This window comes from Helianthus annuus, chromosome 5 (assembly GCF_002127325.2).
Source record: "Helianthus annuus cultivar XRQ/B chromosome 5, HanXRQr2.0-SUNRISE, whole genome shotgun sequence".
NCBI classification, from domain to species: domain Eukaryota; kingdom Viridiplantae; phylum Streptophyta; class Magnoliopsida; order Asterales; family Asteraceae; genus Helianthus; species Helianthus annuus.
In genome coordinates, this window is record NC_035437.2 from 129,324,834 (window position 1) to 129,343,845 (window position 19,012).

Below are 19,012 nucleotides of genomic sequence, written 5' to 3' on the forward strand. Positions count from 1 at the left end.
CACACGCCGGTGAAGAATGTAACAGGGTTGTCAACGGCGGGCGCGTAAACATGCCAGTGACTCGAAGGCGGGTGGCACACACGGGTGTCGAACGAAGGCGGTCAAGGCCTTAGATGGCAGAACGAGTTGGTTCACGCGGACATGCACGTGTGAGTAGTCCACTGGTGTATTTAAAAAGCTTCCTTGTAATATTGAAAGGAAATTGTGTATCTTCGGGGTTTGCTCGCCTGGATGTGGCAGCGTGCAGCGCGCGTGCCGGTGAAGTAAACCATTCGCACGGCGCATATGTTGGCGGCGCGAAGCGGGTTGTGCGGAGACAGAAAAAACTCCAACAAAATTGTATCATGATAGTTCGCCACCCGGCGCGGCTGTCGGCGGTGCGAAATAGGTTGCGCGGAAGGCGGACTCTAATGATGCTTGATGCGTGTGTAGTGTAATATATTTTTTATGTATATTTTAAGCCCTTTTTACACTTTTAGCCAAGTTTTAAATTTATAAAACACGATATTCACTAACACTAAACACACATATGGGCAAGTGCACCCATCGTGGACGTAGTATAGTGTTGGTAAGATACCGAGGTCGTCCAAGGACACAAGAGCTTTTAGTACCGGTTTATCCTCAACGTCTAATCAAATCAAAAAGTTAGAAAAGGTTTTTAAACTAAGAAAATAAAAACTAACTAATGCTGAAAAATAAAATAAAATAAAAACAGATAGACAAGATGAATCACTTGGATCCGACTCGTGTATTAGTATAACCTTGATTATTTTCACACTTTTGCACTTGTTTAAAGATTATCTTAGTTATTGTAGTAGGCCCCTCTTTTGAAGGCGACGTTACCCTCAACCCAGTAGTTTGAGTCAGCAAGGATACAATCCTAAAGGGTCGGATTATTGGAAGATAATGAATTAAGTTATTAATGCAAATTATGGTAGGCCCGCTTTTGGCGGTGACGTTACCCTCGGCTAAGTAGTCTGAGTCAGCAGGGATACAGTCCTAAATAGCCGGGTTATAGTATTAATAGTAGTTAACTTATGAGGGGTCAAAGAGTTTGGATCCCCGCCATCCAATACCTATGGGCAAAGGAGATCCTACTAAATTTGACCCAGGTCCCTTGCAGGACCTCTAAACGTTGAACAAGGGCAAGACCCTTACCAAACCGTTCCCTTAACCCCCGACCAGGTAGCCAACATACCTCCATATAGACCGTGGAGATATGAATGGTGAAAATCTTTTATTTTATATAGACAGTAAAATAATGCCAAGACACCACGGACAAACGATAAGGAAAGATCACCTTCAACATAAGCAACTAGTTATTAAAGTCATTAATACAAAACCAAATAAAAAGTGCAAAAGATTAAAAATAAAAAGTATTATACTAAACACTTGTCTTCACCAAGTGATGTAAGAGACTTAGGCAAACATGGCCTTGATTGTCAAGAACTCTTACGATCAATCTTGGATCCCGAGACGCTCACACACTCTATGATGGACAATGGATGATGGTGGTGGATGATGGTGTTGTGATGGTGGTGGGTGGTGGATGAAGTGTGAGAGAGGTGGTATGCCAAGGGATGAGTTGATGAAACCAAGCACTCCTATTTATAGGCTGAACAGAAGGCTGGGCACGGCCCCGTGTCCGCTGGACAGGCCCCCGTGCCTGTCTGACACTCTCTCTCTTCATTAATTGTAATTCGCAATTACAATTAATGTGCCTGCTGTACTTTCGCCACGCCCCCGTGCTCACTGGACACGGCCCCGTGGTGGGCAATAGAAGCTTCTATAGGTTTGTCTTTTCTGCTGCTTCTTGGGCACGGCCCCGTGCTGGCTGAGCACGGGGCGTGTTCAGTCTTCTGACTTCTCTTTTTGCTTGGGAGGATGCCGTTGGGGTCGGGCAATCTACTTTTGTTCCTTTCTTGTATTTATGTTAGAATTAGCTGTCTTTTTGCTTCTTTTGTGAATTTGAGCTCATTTCATCCTGAAAATACAAAAGGAAGACAAAAACACTCTTTTTCCAACATTAGTACTTAAAAAGGGTTAGTTTTATGCCTTATTGATGTAATTTATATGTTGCATTTTACACACATCAAATACCCCCACACTTGAACTTTTGTTTGTCCTCAAGCAAAACTCTTTAATATGTGGCTTACACTCCCAAATGGAATGGGTAGAAGAGAAGGTTTTTGGCTTGTCATAGAGTGTCGGGAATCCAAGATCTTTTTGGGTTTTATTTTTATTTATTTACAATCCTATTCGTTATGATTTATTTAGAACGTTTCATAAGAGTAATTACTTATTTGGGCATAGCATGCCTTTTTAAAATTTCATTTATATACAAGTTCACATACCTCACGGGAGAAATCACTCAACACTCGGCCGAAGGTGTATTTTTAGTGAATCACTCGAGAGCGGCATGGAACTTATTCCTACCATAAGCTTGCCAAGCAATCAATCCTCCTCCTTTTTAACTTTATACCTTTGTAAATATCAAGAGGACTTTTTGGGTGAAGGGTTAGGCTTGGGCTAAAGGTGGGTGGTTGGGTTAGTGGTTAGTAAAAGGGCGAAAAGCGTAAAAAGCGTCGGTTTTCGTAAAACACTTTGTTTTTAGTGACTTTTTATTTGAAGTATTTCTCCAAACAAGCTTTTGTTTTAATAGCTTTGTTTGTTATTTCTAACTTCATCATATTATATTTATTATATATATATTATATATATTAGTCACACGAAAAACCGAGCTTGTTACTAAAATAAAGGGTGAAAATAAAAAGGGTTTTTGGTGGGTAAAAAGGTTTTAGGGTAAAGAAATGAAAGGTTTAGGCTCAAAGGGGTTAACTAGGGGGATTTTGGGTAGGTGGTAAAAAAAATGAAAAATAATGGTGTAGAAAGAAAAATGGTTAGTCCTAATGCCTCCATCATTTACTTACTTGGGTTTAAGTTGGTAAGGACCGGGAATGAATCGTCGTGGCAAGTTCTAGAGTTGTAAGAACCAAGCGGCTATTCACACAAGAAACGAAAAATGAGCATTTAGTCTAAAGATGTAAATTTGTATGCTCAATAAAGGCTCAAAACTCACTTTTGTGGGAATGGGTTTTTATGTGATCAAGTATATATAATCAAATTTTAACTAAGCTTGTCATGCCGTTTCATAATTTTCTTATGTTGGTTCTTGTTATCACGACGCTCTCGGTTGTAAATTTGTAAAAATATAACCTTATTAATCTTAGGATTCCTAACTTAAACTTTAGACAAGTAAAAAAAATGAAAATTTTGAAAAAAATTTGGGGTGTTTAGCGGTTCCAATAGAGTTTTGTGTAAGGCTTGTTATAGGACTTGCAAAATTTCAAGGTTTTAGCTTCCCCCCCACACTTAAATTACACATTGTCCTCAATGTGTCCCAAAAATAAATTTTTAGGTTGATTGGATGTGTAATGTGGTGTTAAAAGCAAAGATTTATGTTACTGGCAGTCTGGACACGGCCCCGTGTTCAGGTGCCAGTAACAAAATTAAAGAAATGAGACAGAAGCCTGGACACGGGGGCGTGTCTGGTGAACACGGCCCGTGTCCAGTTACCTGAACTGGGCATTTTCTGCAGGGGTTCAGCACGGGGCCGTGTTGGTTGGCACGGCCCGTGTTGAGCCTTCTGTAATGGGAATTTGTGTCGGGTTGCCTTGTTCTTGTGCATGGGGCCATTTTTCTCGTTCCCTTTTCATCCTTTACCACCATGAGTGTGTTTTATTCCTGCAAATTAAAACTAAAAGATTAAACTAAACTAAGGATAGTTCCGCGGAATGCCTCCGTGGTGCGCCACGTTTATAAGGGTCCTTGGCTAGACCCAATGTGAGGTTATATTTTTCTGAGTGGGATTTTGTCCCATGTTACACCGTCGGAGAGCAGCATCCAAACTCGAATCAATAACCTTCATGTAGTTGACCGGGTCGTCGTCTTCTATTCTCTTCCCAACTCCGAATTTTACTTCATCATCCCCGTACCTCAAGGTGAGCGTTCCGTCATTCATATCTACCACTGCTTGTGCGGTGGCAAGAAATGGTCTCCCTAGTATGAGGGGGACCTCGGTGTCTTCCTCCATATCGAGTATGACAAAGTCGGCTGGATAGACGAATTTGCTTACCTTTACCAGGACATTTTCGATGACACCTTGCGGGAATTTGACGGATCGATCAGCAAGTTGTATGCTCATTTTTGTAGGACTCGTTGTTCCTAGGCCGAGTCTTTTAAACATTGATGAGGGCATGAGGTTAATGCTAGCCCCAAGGTCGGCTAGTGCATTACGAACGGGGGAGTCCCCGATTGAGCAGGGAATCGTGAAGCTTCCGGGATCGATTTTCTTTTGGGGAAGTTTGTTGAGTACGAGGGCAGAGCATTCTTCGCCTAAGTTAACTAATTGCAAAGTTTCAATTTTCTTTTTATGAGTGAGGAAGTCCCTCATGAACTTAGAGTATTTGGGCATTTGGGTTAGGACATCAATAAAAGGAATATTGACATGCAATTGTTTTAATAGACTTTCGAATTTTGCGAATTGCTCATTGGTCTTTTGACGAATTAACCTACCGGGGTACGGAACTCGAGGAGCCTTGGTAGGCTCGATGACGGAGGGGAGTTCTCTCCTGCAGAGGCGGGGGTACAGTTTCTTCTGTCGGTGGTGCACTTCCGCAGGCCCACGGTGCGGTTTCGTAGCGTGATGAGATGAACTTGCGCTTTGGGTTTGTTTCGGTATTGCTTGGTAATGCACCTTGTGGTCTCTCGGAAAAATTTTGAGCTAGTTGATTTAATTGTTTTTCTATATTTTGAATACTAGCTTGTTGATTTCTAAAATTTGATTCTAATTGTAGAAATCTTTCCGAGTTTTTCTTTTCAGTGTCGGAGATGAGGCGAGATACAGTATCTTCAAGCCTTTCTCGTCCACCTTGTTGTTGAGTGAAATTTTGTGACTCATTTCTTGGTTGTTGAAAGTTTGTTCGTTGGGTTTGTTGGTTACTACTATTGCCGGGCTCTCTCCAACCAAGGTTTGGGTGGTTTCGCCATCCTTGGTTGTAAGTGCCCGTTGGAGGACCCGACGGCCTAGGTCTATTATCAATGTAGCTTACCGACTCTTGTTGATCGTCCGTTTCTTTCATACAACTCCAATTTTCATGTGGCCCACCACACCCTTCACAAGCCATAACCGAGACTGTTTTTGTCATTTCTAATTTTTTTATTTTTGAAGAAAGGGCCTCGATTTGGGCTTGTAAAGAAGTGCTTTCATCAACCTTATGGGCGCCCGGGGCAATAGATTTATTGCCTCGGGGGTGTGCCACTGAAAATTGGTTTGAGCAATTTCCTCAATTTGGTTATATATTTCATGCGGCGGCGATTACCTAAAAGTCCCCCGGAGCTAGAGTCAAGTGTCTGCCTTGTGTGTGGCAACAGTCCATTATAGAAAGTGGATACTTGTTGCCATATCGCAAGGCCATGATGTGGACACTTGCGTAATAGCTCCTTGAACCTTTCCCAAGTTTCATATAAGGATTCCCCGTCCTCTTGTGAATATGTATTAATTTCAGTCATTAATTTAGCCGTTTTAGCGGGAGGGAAATACTTATATAGAAATTTTTGGGCTAGTTCATCCCAGGTGTTTACCGATCCAGCTGGGAGGGCGTTGAGCCAAGCTTTTGCTCGGTCTTTTAGTGAAAAGGAAACATTCGGAGGCGGATGGCGTCATTTGATGCTCCATTGATCCGAAAGGTATCACATATTTCTAAGAAATTAGTAATATGTAGATGGGGATCCTCGTCCGCAAGCCCATGGAAGGTTGCGGAGTTTTGGAGCATTTGTATCAAATGCGGCCGAAGTTCGAAGTTATTGGCTTCAACATTCGGTGCATTGATAGCGGCGCCTAGGTTACCTACGGTGGGTCGTAGATAATCCATGAGGGTACGTTGGTCCGCCATTGGAGGTGGATTCCCGAAACTTTCTCTTGGTTTTTAGCTTTTAGTCTTTTTCTGAGAAAGCGTTCGGGTTCTTCTAGAGGTTCTTTTATGTCCTTATTAGAACTGGAGCTCATACACTATGTAGGATGGCGTCTGGTTCCAAGTCCTGCAATAAAAACAGAAAAGAATGCTGGTCAGAAGGTTCACCACGGCCCCGTGCTCAGCGAACACGGCCCGTGGTCGGAGTTACAGTGATTGTTTTCCAGATCCCAGTTACTGGAAAGTTGGACACGACCCCGTGTTGCACCGACACGGCCCCGTGGTCAGCCTTCTGTAACTTGGAAAACTAAAAACTGCCAGTAACGATGCTGGGCACGGCCCGTGTCCGACCAGGCACGGCCCGTGCTGAGCTCTGCAGAAGCTGAAAAACTAAGAAAAATCCTAAAAAATAAAAAGAAAAATAAAAATATGATTAGGCCGTTGATTCCTAACTTTCTTAAAATCCTTGTGTCCCCGGCACGGCGCCAAAAACTTGATGCGTGTGTAGTGTAATATATTTTGATGTATATTTTAAGCCCTTTTTACACTTTTAGCCAAGTTTTAAATTTATAAAACACGATATTTACTAACACTAAACACACATATGGGCAAGTGCACCCATCGTGGACGTAGTATAGTGTTGGTAAGATACCGAGGTCGTCCAAGGACACAAGAGCTTTTAGTACCGGTTTATCCTCAACGTCTAATCAAATCAAAAAGTTAGAAAAGGTTTTTAAACTAAGAAAATAAAAACTAACTAAATGCTGAAAAAAAAAATAAAATAAAAACAGATAGACAAGATGAATCACTTGGATCCGACTCGTGTATTAGTATAACCTTTGATTATTTTCGCACTTTTGCACTTGTTTAAGAGATTATCTTAGTTATTGTAGTAGGCCCCTCTTTTGAAGGCGACGTTACCCTCAACCCAGTAGTTTGAGTCAGCAAGGATACAATCCTAAAGGGTTCGGATTATTGGAAGATAATGAATTAAGTTATTAATGCAAATTGTGGTAGGCCCCGCTTTTGGCGGTGACGTTACCCTCGGCTAAGTAGTCTGAGTCAGCAGGGATACAGTCCTAAATAGCCGGGTTATAGTATTAATAGTAGTTAACTTATGAGGGGGTCAAAGAGTTTGGATCCCCGCCATCCAATACCTATGGGCATTGAAGGAGATCCTACTAAATTTGACCCAGGTCCCTTGCAGGACCTCTAAACGCTGAACAAGGGCAAGACCCTTACCAAACCGTTCCCTTAACCCCCGACCAGGTAGCCAACATACCTCCATATAGACCGTGGAGATATGAATGGTGAAAATCTTTTATTTTATATAGACAGTAAAATAATGCCAAGACACCACGGACAAACGATAAGGAAAGATCACCTTCAACATAAGCAACTAGTTATTAAAGTCATTAATACAAAACCAAATAAAAAGTGCAAAAGATTAAAAATAAAAAGTATTATACTAAACACTTGTCTTCACCAAGTGATGTAAGAGACTTAGGCAAACATGGCCTTGATTGTCAAGAACTCTTACGATCAATCTTGGATCCCGAGACGACTCACACACTCTATGATGGACAATGGATGATGGTGGTGGATGATGGTGTTGTGATGGTGGTGGGTGGTGGATGAAGTGTGAGAGAGGTGGTGTGCCAAGGGATGAGTTGAATGAAACCAAGCACTCCTATTTATAGGCTGAACAGAAGGCTGGGCACGGCCCCGTGTCCGCTGGACACGCCCCCGTGCCCGTCTGACACTCTCTCTTTCATTAATTGTAATTCGCAATTACAATTAATGCGCCTGCTGTACTTTCGCCACGCCCCCGTGCTCACTGGACACGGCCCCGTGGTGGGCAATAGAAGCTTCTATAGGTTTGTCTTTTCTGCTGCTTCTTGGGCACGGCCCCGTGCTGGCTGAGCACGGGGCGTGTTCAGTCTTCTGACTTCTCTTTTTGCTTGGGAGGATGCCGTTGGGGTCGGGCAATCTACTTTTGTTCCTTTTCTTGTATTTGTTAGAATTAGCTGTCTTTTTGCTTCTTTTGTGAATTTGAGCTCATTTCATCCTGAAAATACAAAAGGAAGACAAAAACACTCTTTTTCCAACATTAGTACTTAAAAAGGGTTAGTTTTATGCCTTATTGATGTAATTTATATGTTGCATTTTACACACATCAATGCTTCATTATTATGGTGGTCCGTTGTAGATGGCCGAATAAAGTGGTAGCCAAGAGCGTTGTAGGGGAGGCCTGTCCCGCCACTGGAGTATTATGTTGGTATACCGGAGGTGACGGCTGATATGCCAATGCATCCGAGAAAAGTCTGCCGTTGGTAGCGAATGGTTGATGCATGAGGGCGTGAGAGAATTGTTCACCATGAATGGCGCGTGATGAAGCGCCGGTGGCTAGAAGTCAGTAAACGCAAGCGAGTGCCGGTGTCACGTAGACGGGTGGCCTGACTCAGGTTTTGTGGCGGCCGATCATGGAATAACTTTGCAAGTGTCATCTTAAAAATAATCCGCAATAATTGATATCATATGGACAATCTGCACTAATGCATCGAATGTCCGTGTGATGCAAAAACGAAGTATGCAAGGTAAAAAATTGCACTGGTGAGGAAAGCAAAACATACATAACATAATGCTACTAATATTTGTGCACCTTTGAGTGTGACAGAATCGTTTTAAAAAAAATACTTATATGTGGTATTCCATGCTTCAAGATGTGTGTCTAAAATCATTCATGATAAATAACGTGCAACACATGAGGATATCCAATGCATATATGGTTGTAAACCTATTTTTCGAAACATATGCATGTCCAAGGGAGGGAATATTCATGTTTTAGTCATATTCTACTAATAAACTCTAAGATTTGGTGTGTCAAGGTTTTGCTAATATGTACCACCATTTATGCTTGTACACTCTGAAAGCTATAAAAGTTGAACATTTGCTTGTATCCTACGCACACTTTCTTGTACGTTTGGTTTTCCAAGATGATGTGATTCTTGGTTAAACAACCGAGGTGCACAGCACATGTGTCCTTGTTTAAGGTGATGTGACTCATAGCACAAAGCAAAAATATACATATACTTAACACACATCACGATTAAATGATTGGGTATAAAATGGTTTTACAAAAACCAAACAGATATATAATCGCAAGCATATATCGAAACTTAGGACCAGATTTGAAAAGGTTTTAGATCCAATATTCGAAGGGCATAAACCTAAGCATGTAGTTCTAGAAAATACCAGATCTAAAAGCCGTTGGTCTGGAAATTGTGCGCACAGTTCGAACGAGCAATCGTCTAAAAGCCGACACTCTGAACAGATCTGTATGTTGGCGTGAAGAAGAAGAAGTGAGCCTTGTAGCCGGTCCCACGGATGGCGCCAATGAAGAAGCAGGTCCCGAGCGGGTTGATACTTCTACAGTGATGGATACGAACCTGGCCACACCTCGTCTTCTCCGCTTCATCCTAGACTTATAAACAAGAAGAGATAAACGTGGGCTGTGTAGAGACGGCGGGTAGAGGAAGAAATCCCCTATTTCCAGCTACAAAAGTGTTTGCCCCATATTGGATGCCCTAATAAGGAGGTGGAGACCTCCTTATATAGGAGATATGGGAAACCCTAACCTCAATTGTCACACCCCGATTTCCACGTGTCTCACCGGTGGGCCCGGTGGGGGATTACCGTGACGTAGTTGGCAACAATATAGTCAAACCACACAATTATATGAATGCACAGCGGAAGCATAAAGATAAATATATTTCAACGTTAAATGTAATATCAAAGTATCACCATTGTTGAAATAAAATCCACAGGGGATCAATAATAATAATAAAGTATTGTTCAACAGACTTCAGGCATCTTAAGCTTGCGAGACTTCTAATGATGCTAAGGAGAAATCCAGCCAATTACGCATAGTACCTGCATTTAGTCTTTTTGGGAAAATACGTCAGTTTACACTGGTAAATACATTCAACTGACACTTTGTAAAATGTTTAATAAATTGGTTTAAATGCACAAGGCACAAACTCTTTATAACTTGGGATAATTTATAATTAAATCTTGTAAAGAATTACATGTTTGCTATGCGTTCGGTAGCCCGGGTCGTGCCGGGTTAAAGGTTAATAGACACGCCACAAGCATAAAGCCGTGGCGGGAAAACCAACGGTTATACCTTTAATTAATATAGACAATTCCGGGTGTACGCCTACACCCGGATGTCGAGGTAGTGGCCATTTCGTAAAATGATGCCAAGGATATCCGGGACATGGTCATTAAGCTCCCAAAGGCGTAAAGCCAACAAAACAAGTTTTTAAACGGGTCACATTGATAATACCCTACTACTAATGAGTTGGGGTCAATTGCCCGACCAAGCGGTATTTTAAATACCGTAACCCAAGCCCGTGTAACGGAAAATAAGTTAAAAGTATTTACCTTTGCAAGTATAAATCCTTAATCGAAATAAATTGCAGATAGCTTTTACTGGTCTCCTATTCTGGAACGAAGGTTTCAAAATAACCTATTAGAATCCTAACGGGTCTTTAATTTAGCCGTAGCTTAGACCGGTCAGTTTCAACGGATAGTTACGGTTTAATTGCGTGAAAGGCGAAAACCGGAAATGGAATGTGATTCTGACCCAACAAGTTTGAAGACTTGTTTTATATGGGTATAATAACCACACCCAAGATTTTGGGGTCAAAACAATATGGTTTGACCCGTTTCGGCTAGTTTATGTAAACTAGTTACATAAGCCGAACCGTGCGCGCAAAAGGCGCAACGGGTAACCGTAAGAGTCCTACACTGTTTTCCTAAGTCAATATGCCTTAAAGAGGTTGTGGTATCAGTAGGATACCTTCCATAATGCCCGTAACGAGTTTAAGTTCATATTATGCCCGTAGGGGTATTTCGGTCTTTTAAAGATTATAAAGAGGTTTATGAGTTCTACAGGAAATCTGAGTTTCCCCCATAATAGTTAAGGGGTTGGTTGTATTCACCTATTGCGAACAGTTTATAAAGTCTAAAATACTTTATTTATTATTTAAATCAGTAGCAACTGGAATCGGGTCAAAAGACCTTGTAGAACTCAAGTTATGGCCGAAAAGGGCATATTCGGTATTTACCGAACCGTTGCCATAACCGCAGGTTATGAGCAGGTTAAAAATAATTAAAAATCTTTAAAATCCAAATATTATTTTTACATCAGTGAGTAAAAGGTTTGGTGTCGAAATCCGGGTTTAGATAGGCGTTATGCTAATTGCGCTATTAAATTACTAAAGTTTCCGTAATTTGCGCTATTTAGCATAACTCCTATTCTGGACCTCGGATTGACGTGAAATTTTTGGGACATGCTTAGAAATCAGTAACTAAGGTTATGATTCTTTCACGTGTCCGAACTTCTCGTTTTAAATCAAAAAAGGGCGTTACGGTCAACTTTTAAGCATTTAACGGAAACGTGTAAAAGACTTGGACAAACAACGAACCGGTCACAGAGGGTTATACCATCATGTAACCTGGTCCTAAGAGAGTCCTAAGGCATATCTAAACAAATTTTAACGAGTCAGAACTGAAGTCAAAGCAAAAGTCAAAGCTTTTGCGACTTTCGGCTCCGAACCGGGTCAAAACAGTAAATGGTCGGATCAAACAAGCTTAGACTAGTTAATATACTTATTATCATGTTTTATGAGTGTTCAAACAGGTTACATATCATCTACATTACAGATTATGCATGAAATTGCAAAATAGCATTCATGTTGACTTTTTCTAAGCACGTTTGACTCGACATTCGGACTAGTTAGAGTGGGAATCAGATGGTGCCCTTTTAGGGTTTAAAGCCCACATGATTACCATCATATAACTATCTTTGATTCGACAAACCATGGACCATTCATGATTTATCGCAAAGTCAATCGTTAATTATGACGGATTGACTTTTAAGCTAAACTAAGCAATAACTAAGCCACAAAAGGGTAGACACACTTACAGAAGCTTGGTGCATGACTTAGGATGTTAGAAGAGTGCTTGAGAGCTCCAGAGATGGTCAAGAGAGCAGATTTAAGGTGTGGTAAACATTGGTGCAATGTATGTCCTTTTATAGTGAAAAATTTGGACTTAGGATCATTACACATCACCCTACAATGGATCATGGATGATCAGCAGGTGGCCCTGGGTGCTAGGGTCATGTAGAGGCGCCCATGCTTCATTAATTGCTCAAATGATCGTTCACAAGCTCAAACAACAAGTCTGTCCAAAGTTTCTGCATCTGGGGTCCTTACGCGGCCCGCATTAGGATTCAGGCTACATGCACGCGGGCCGCCTGAATCTTCATGTCAGGATACGTATCAACAGGTGGCTCGCGGCCCGCTTCAACTTGCTTGTTTCACTCAGGCGGGCCGCCTGAGGCCTGAATTTCAAGATTTTCAAATCTTTTGTCATGATTAACCTGTCCTTTCGGTTCCGAAGGGGTAACTTTGCGATTTGGCCCTCGATTAATTACAATTAAGGGCCTCGTGGCTTTTACCCGCATTGTTAAGTCCCCGGTTAGTTTAATTACTATCCGAAAAGCCTTAACTTTTATTGTTGACGCTTTTAACCCCTCGCATACGAATTTGATCATAACTTTTCGTTTTAAAACGGAACTTCGCGAAATTTATATAGTATATTCTAGTAAGCGTATTTTACTGTTACAAAGCCTCGGGTTCGTCAAAGGGTCACTCAGAGGTATAATTAAACATGTTGACACGATTAACCCCTGTAGCTCGTAATCTCTCACTTTCTCCCGCGTTTCGCTCCGTACGATCCATGATTTATTCGTTTGAAGGTACGAGCATCATTTAGGGTTACTATACAGTATATTTACCCTTCGTTGACATTTATAACCCTCAAATTTACATATATTCAAGGTTTGTCAACTTTAGTCCTTTATTTAATATGTAATGCCATGTGTAAACTCATGACACGTGTTAACACATTATTGGACAAAATTTCGAGGTGTTACATCAATGGGCCAGGCCAGTTAAGGGTGTCTCTACAAGCCCACAGCCTAGTGTAATATGTAAACTACAATGCGCTGGGCTTCGCAGGTTAGTACGTAATAATAATAATATTTAACATTAAGTGATAAATAGCAGGAAAGTCTGACCGCTCGGGTCGGGTCCAGTACCATACCTCGTCACTATTTAAACGCATTTTATCGAAAATTACATCGCTTGTCTAGACTAAACGCTATCGCAGCGCAAACTCAACGCAAACTTAACACAGACTCGAAACGCGGATTTATTTTATGCATTTAGTTATATGTGTTAGATTGTGTGATTATTTGTTAGATATTTTGTGGTTATCAACACACGCTTATACGCTCAAACGCTCACTCGTAACTCGATTAAACGCAACGCTTAACAAAGGAAACAAAAAGTTGGAAAACTAACAAACACAACTCGACCATTCGAATGGACATCCAATCGAATGGGCATCCGACCGGATGACCATCCACTCGGATGATTATTCGTCGGATGGCCATCCGACCGAACACCACATCATGCACCGACTTAACCCTCCGCCCTCACTCTATAAATACCGCCGTACACCCTCCTTTCTCTGATTTGACACTTCCATCCGCTCACCTGCTCTCGGACGCTTTCAATCGCGAATCAAGGCCATTTTGTAAGCTTTTTCATCTCAAATCTTGTAAATCACACTAATCACTTCTACATCATCTTCTCCATCAAACTCACACATAAACACCCACTTTTCCCTCGAAATCGACTGATTTAGACCTCTTGAAGGTGTATTCTGCTCGGTTTGCTTAGGCAACTGTTGTGGAGCATCATTTGATCAAGATTGGTTCCAGATCTAAAGGATTTCCACACTTTTCAACTACGTTTTGAAGGATTTCAACACTTTTTCATCTATTTTCGTCTCTTCTTCACTTTTTCCACACAAAACCGACGGTCGAGAGCTGGCTTGAAAACGGATTTTCCACCGGAGAGATGGACCGATTTACGGGTCAAGCATGAATCTTCATCAAGAACGGCGAGTTTGTCGAATGGGCTGCGACCATTCGACCGAATGAGCTGGACTTGGCGTTATTCCGTTGTTTGACACGTCGTCACACCGTCTCCGTTAAACTCAAAAACTTTTACTTAGAAAATTTTACAAGTTTTCAAATAACAGATCACCCACTCGAATGGCCATCCGATCGGATGACCATCCGTTTGGATGACCTGGCCCTTATATATTCCATTGCTTAAATGATTTTTCAACAAATTACAAATACCACACACTCATTCGAATGGCCACCCGTTCGAAAGTTCATCCGCTCGGATGACCATCCGTCCGGATGACCATCCGCTGCTCGGATGGGTTATACCCATTCGTTCGGATCACCATTCAAACACTTAACCCATTCGACACACTGAATCTCAACCGAACAACACTTATGCTTCTGTTTCCGTGCACAGGCTAACTCAACGCGCTCCCTTCAATCCAATTCTGCATGTGTTTACTTGTTAAACACACACTGTGAGTATACTCGAGCCCATTTTCATTTAACGCACTTTTGGGTGTTACATACGTTCTATATCAAAACACGACACACAGCGCAAGCACTTTATAACGTTAACCGCTCCCGCATGCTATACGTGAACTTTGAATGCTTGTACTATGCTATACCGTGTTACATTATACCACCTCTAGCAACGATAGTACTATAGTTTGGATTCAGCACCTGTTGTGGACAGGGGTTGCTAGGGATCACACCTCTTTACTTCACGTGTTCGCTGAACATGTGTCGCGCATTCTCTACAACTCAGTCTCGTGGTTAAGTTGTAATCATTGTTTGGTAGTTACATTGTAACACCCCGTGTTATCGAATGTCAAAGTCAAAGACAAAGTCAAAGTCAAAGTTAAGTTTGACTTCTTTGACTGTAATTAGTCTATTTCATGTTTTATTAGTTGTATTATGTGGAGTAAGTGTTGTTAATCAAAGGAATCAAAGTAATCGAATGTTTAATCGACGCGAAACGCTTTACGACTGTGAATAGTAGGAAGTAACAATGCGATAAAGTCAATCAATCAATAATCAAGCTAATCGAATCATCAACTGAACTCGAAACTCGAATTATGCGAATTTGGTGTTATATTACGTGTGTGTGTGCCTTACGTGTTACCTGTGCGTGCTTACTTTATGTTATGTGTGGTAATCAATCGAATCGAAACTCGAAACTCAATCGAACTCAATCGAAATCGAATTATGATGAATAGTAGCGAAAGGATAGTGTGAAATATAGATGCTTGTATGTAGATATAGTGGTTGGGATTAAAAGTAATTTAAATAGGAAACTCTATCGTACTCGTATCACCTTCAATCGAAATCGAAATATCAGAAATCGTCGCACCGAACGCTCATAGCAGGCTGTGAATCGATCAGGCTCTTAGCGGATCGAACAGCCCAGCCGATCGGACGGACTGTCGGATCGAACAGGCTATCCGATCGGGATGCCAGGCCGATCGGCCAGCACTTTCCCCTTTTGGAAGCCTATAAATAGGCCTGTCATTGTCATTCTTTCCACTTTTGGAAACCCTCTGACCGACCAGCTCGTGTTCTTCACTATTTCTCAGATTTCTCTCAATCCCAGTAAGATTTCATCCCAAATCTTGTACTTTCTTGATCTATGCACACTCCTACACCTTTCTATCTTTCAAATCATGATTTCTAACTGTGAAATCATCAAGATCTAAGTATTCTAGGATGATGTCATCATGGTGTTCTTCAAGAACTTAATGTTTTGGCCTCAATCCACCAAGAATCACTTGGATCTAGCCGATTTCCACATAAACAAACTAAGATCTATCACAGATCTGAACATTTACATGGTGTGAAGGATTGAAAGAAGGATTTCCAACTTTCTTTCAACTCTTTTACACTCAATGCCTTCAAACTGGTAGAAACGGAGCTTGAGCCAACTCACAAATCATTCTAATGGTTGTGTGGTTCAAGATTCGGACTCTATCTACGAGGTTCACCGACTTCGGGTTAAACGTTAAACTACCGTTCTGAACCGTTCACTGGCCGGACATTGGGTGATTCCTGTCCGAGCAGGGAAAACAAGTAAGAACGAAGGTGCCATGGTTCAGCTCGTTGTCAAAATACCTCGATATAACGTCAAACAATCAGAACAGCCAGGTGTTAGACGAACAGGCCGACCAGGTCAGAATGCTGACCGATCGATCAGGCTGTTTGAACGAACAGCCCAACCGATCGGACATGTCAGCCGATCGACCAGGCCAGCCGATCGGCTAGCACATGGCCCCACACTTTAACAATTTCATGGAGCCTAGTATTGAACGAAGTGCGGTTCGATCGAACTATGGTTTGGGTTGAATTACTCTTCGGATCATGAGATACTATGCTTCAACACTTAATCGATTTTTCAACTTGTTCGACGTATTGGAGTGCCACCCGATCGAACATGTTGTTCGATCAGGTGACATCCTGCTGAGGACTTACTACTGAAGTGTCTAATCGATCGGTTAAGCCGGCCGATCGAATGGCCTGTTCGATCGATCGACCTGAAAGGTAAGAACACTTCAATGTTCTCAAATACTACAACGAAAACTTCAAAAGGACAAGCCATCATACACAAACACATCCTACTCAAAGGAAGAAACAACCCACTCGAACAGTCCAACCGATCGAGCCTACCGGCCGATCGAACAGGATGCCCGAACGGACTGTCTAACCGAACGAACAACCCGTTCGATCGACCAGGCTGTTCGACCCATCATCACTTGTTTCCATTTAACGCGTTACTCATCGTTATGCTATCGAACTATTCAGGCTAACCCTACTCTCAAGCGCTCCCTTCAATCCATCAATCAATCGCTGTGAGTATACTCCAACCCTTTTTGCTTTAGCACTTTGGGGTGTTACATACGTTACTTGTCTAAATCACAATCGAACACACTACTCAATTATTTAAACGCTAACCGTTCTGCATGTATTACGTGACTAAATGAATGCTTGTTGTTATGTTTACACGTGGAATGCTGTCTACCTGCCTTAACGATGTAGTACTATAGTTTGGACTCAGCACCCGTTTACACGGGGGTTGTTAAGGACAATTACTTGCATGGATTACGGTGGTAATCATGTATTGCGAACTGTCTCGGACAGTCAACCCGCAGTCATTGGTATCGATAGATCCATGTCGATAATTAACATGCTTCTTTTCCTCTGTGTACGTGCTGGTTATGCGTAAACAATTTCGAACTCTATATGCTATTATCAAACTTGTATGCTCACATTTACATTCTATGTATTGACTTTATTTTAACGTATGTGACAGGTAATTAGGATGCTTATCTGCTAGGAAGGCGAGCTTAGAATAAGCGTCTAGAGCATAGTTGTCTGTAGATCTTGCAGATCGAGTCTCTAGAAGCATTTGATCAATATTCATATTTGAATCTGAGTTGTCGAACAGAATATTTGACTAGTTGTTATCTGTAATAATTTGTTTTATTATTTGGGATACGGTATGGGACGTATTAATTAAACTAAATAGTAATGATAGTTGTTGCGGAAACTTCCGGATAATCTGTTTCGCTCAGTGCCATGCCCAGATGATTCCGCCATCGGTTGGGTGTGACAGATTGTTATCAGAGCCATAACTATAGGGAATTAGGCTAGACACGACCTAGTCCGGGTCGTTGTCTTAGAGACCTAGACTATAGTTAGGAACCAACAGACCAAGCTTATGTGCTATATCCTGTTACTCTTCGCTATCACTGCACTCAAATTTTCGAACAAAGTCAAGCGATTTAGTCGGGACTAGGTGTGAAAACCGCAAACTCTCGACTAAATTGTTTGATTAATGCTGATTTTTACCAATTTATCGATGGTTTTCTCATTTCTTTCAATAACAAACGAGGAGAATTATACCAAATCAGGAGTGAAATCCATATTTTGATGAATAATCTCCTCAATTTTTACTAAAACAAGGAAGAAGTTGCTAAGCTAGGGTGAAACCCTAACCTTGACAACTTGTCCGGATTTTTATTTTTCTCACCAAAGCCTCGACGGACTCCAACGACCTGAACTCACAAGCATGACCTAGGGAATGCGTGTTGAATGCCCAAGAATCGAGGCAGAAACACGACCCTGAAAGTCGAAAAGTGACGACAAGTCTATTGAGAATAGTCGAATCGCTTTGGTAGTCAATGTCTAGTAGCCATAGACGATCTAATTCTCAATTTTATGTGTTTCTGAGTTGGCAGTAGCGACTCTGATATTCGTCGATTTTATGTGCTTTAAGTGTACTTACCTGTTATGTGTTGAATTTTTGCTATCACTTCGATCGACACACACGACTCGTATTGCTATTCTATCTCAAGACGCTAACAAGTCGCTGCGGTTTAGACAATATTATGCTATGATACACGATTATACTATACTACTCGACACGCTATACGACTATACGATGCTACTCGATATGCTAATCGCGACCGAACATACGAACGACAAGCGAACTTAGAAGGATAGGTTTCTGTATTCTGACTGCATCTGTGATTGAATGCCTATGTGCCTATGTGCTTCTGTGATTCTGTGCTCTACGTGCTTCTATGCTTCTGTGATTACGTGAATCTGTGTTTTGTGCCTATGTGTTTATGTGATTCATGCCTTATCGTGTTCCTGAGCTTTAGTAAGTAGTAGACGTGTGAGGTGAGATTCGATTTGTTGTGTCTGAGACCTACGACAATGTCTATTGCAGACATGTCGTCATCTGGACACCGAACCCTCTTACTCGCCAAGAAAAGAGAGATAAGCGTCTCGCTGCTATCATCGCCAAGCAAGTGGCAAAAGCTGTGAGCGAGGTGTATGAAACGTCAGCAAATCGTCTGAGGAGTCGCGAACTGAAGTTCCTAAGGACGCTAACAAGACTGTTTTCAGTTTCAAACAGTTCAAGGAATGCAGGCCAAAAAGTTTACCGGAGAAGATGGCCCTACCGCCATGTTTCAATGGTTTAATTCGGTTG

General features: G+C 41.7%; 1 non-coding gene across 1 annotated transcript; it reads left to right on the forward strand.

The window, feature by feature from the left end:
- The first annotated feature begins 5,470 nt into the window (after nt 1-5,470).
- Nucleotides 5,471-5,577, forward strand: LOC118492647. Its single transcript, XR_004894651.1, has one exon. It is a non-coding gene; the product is annotated as a small nucleolar RNA R71 (small nucleolar RNA).
- Nucleotides 5,578-19,012: the final 13,435 nt, after the last annotated feature.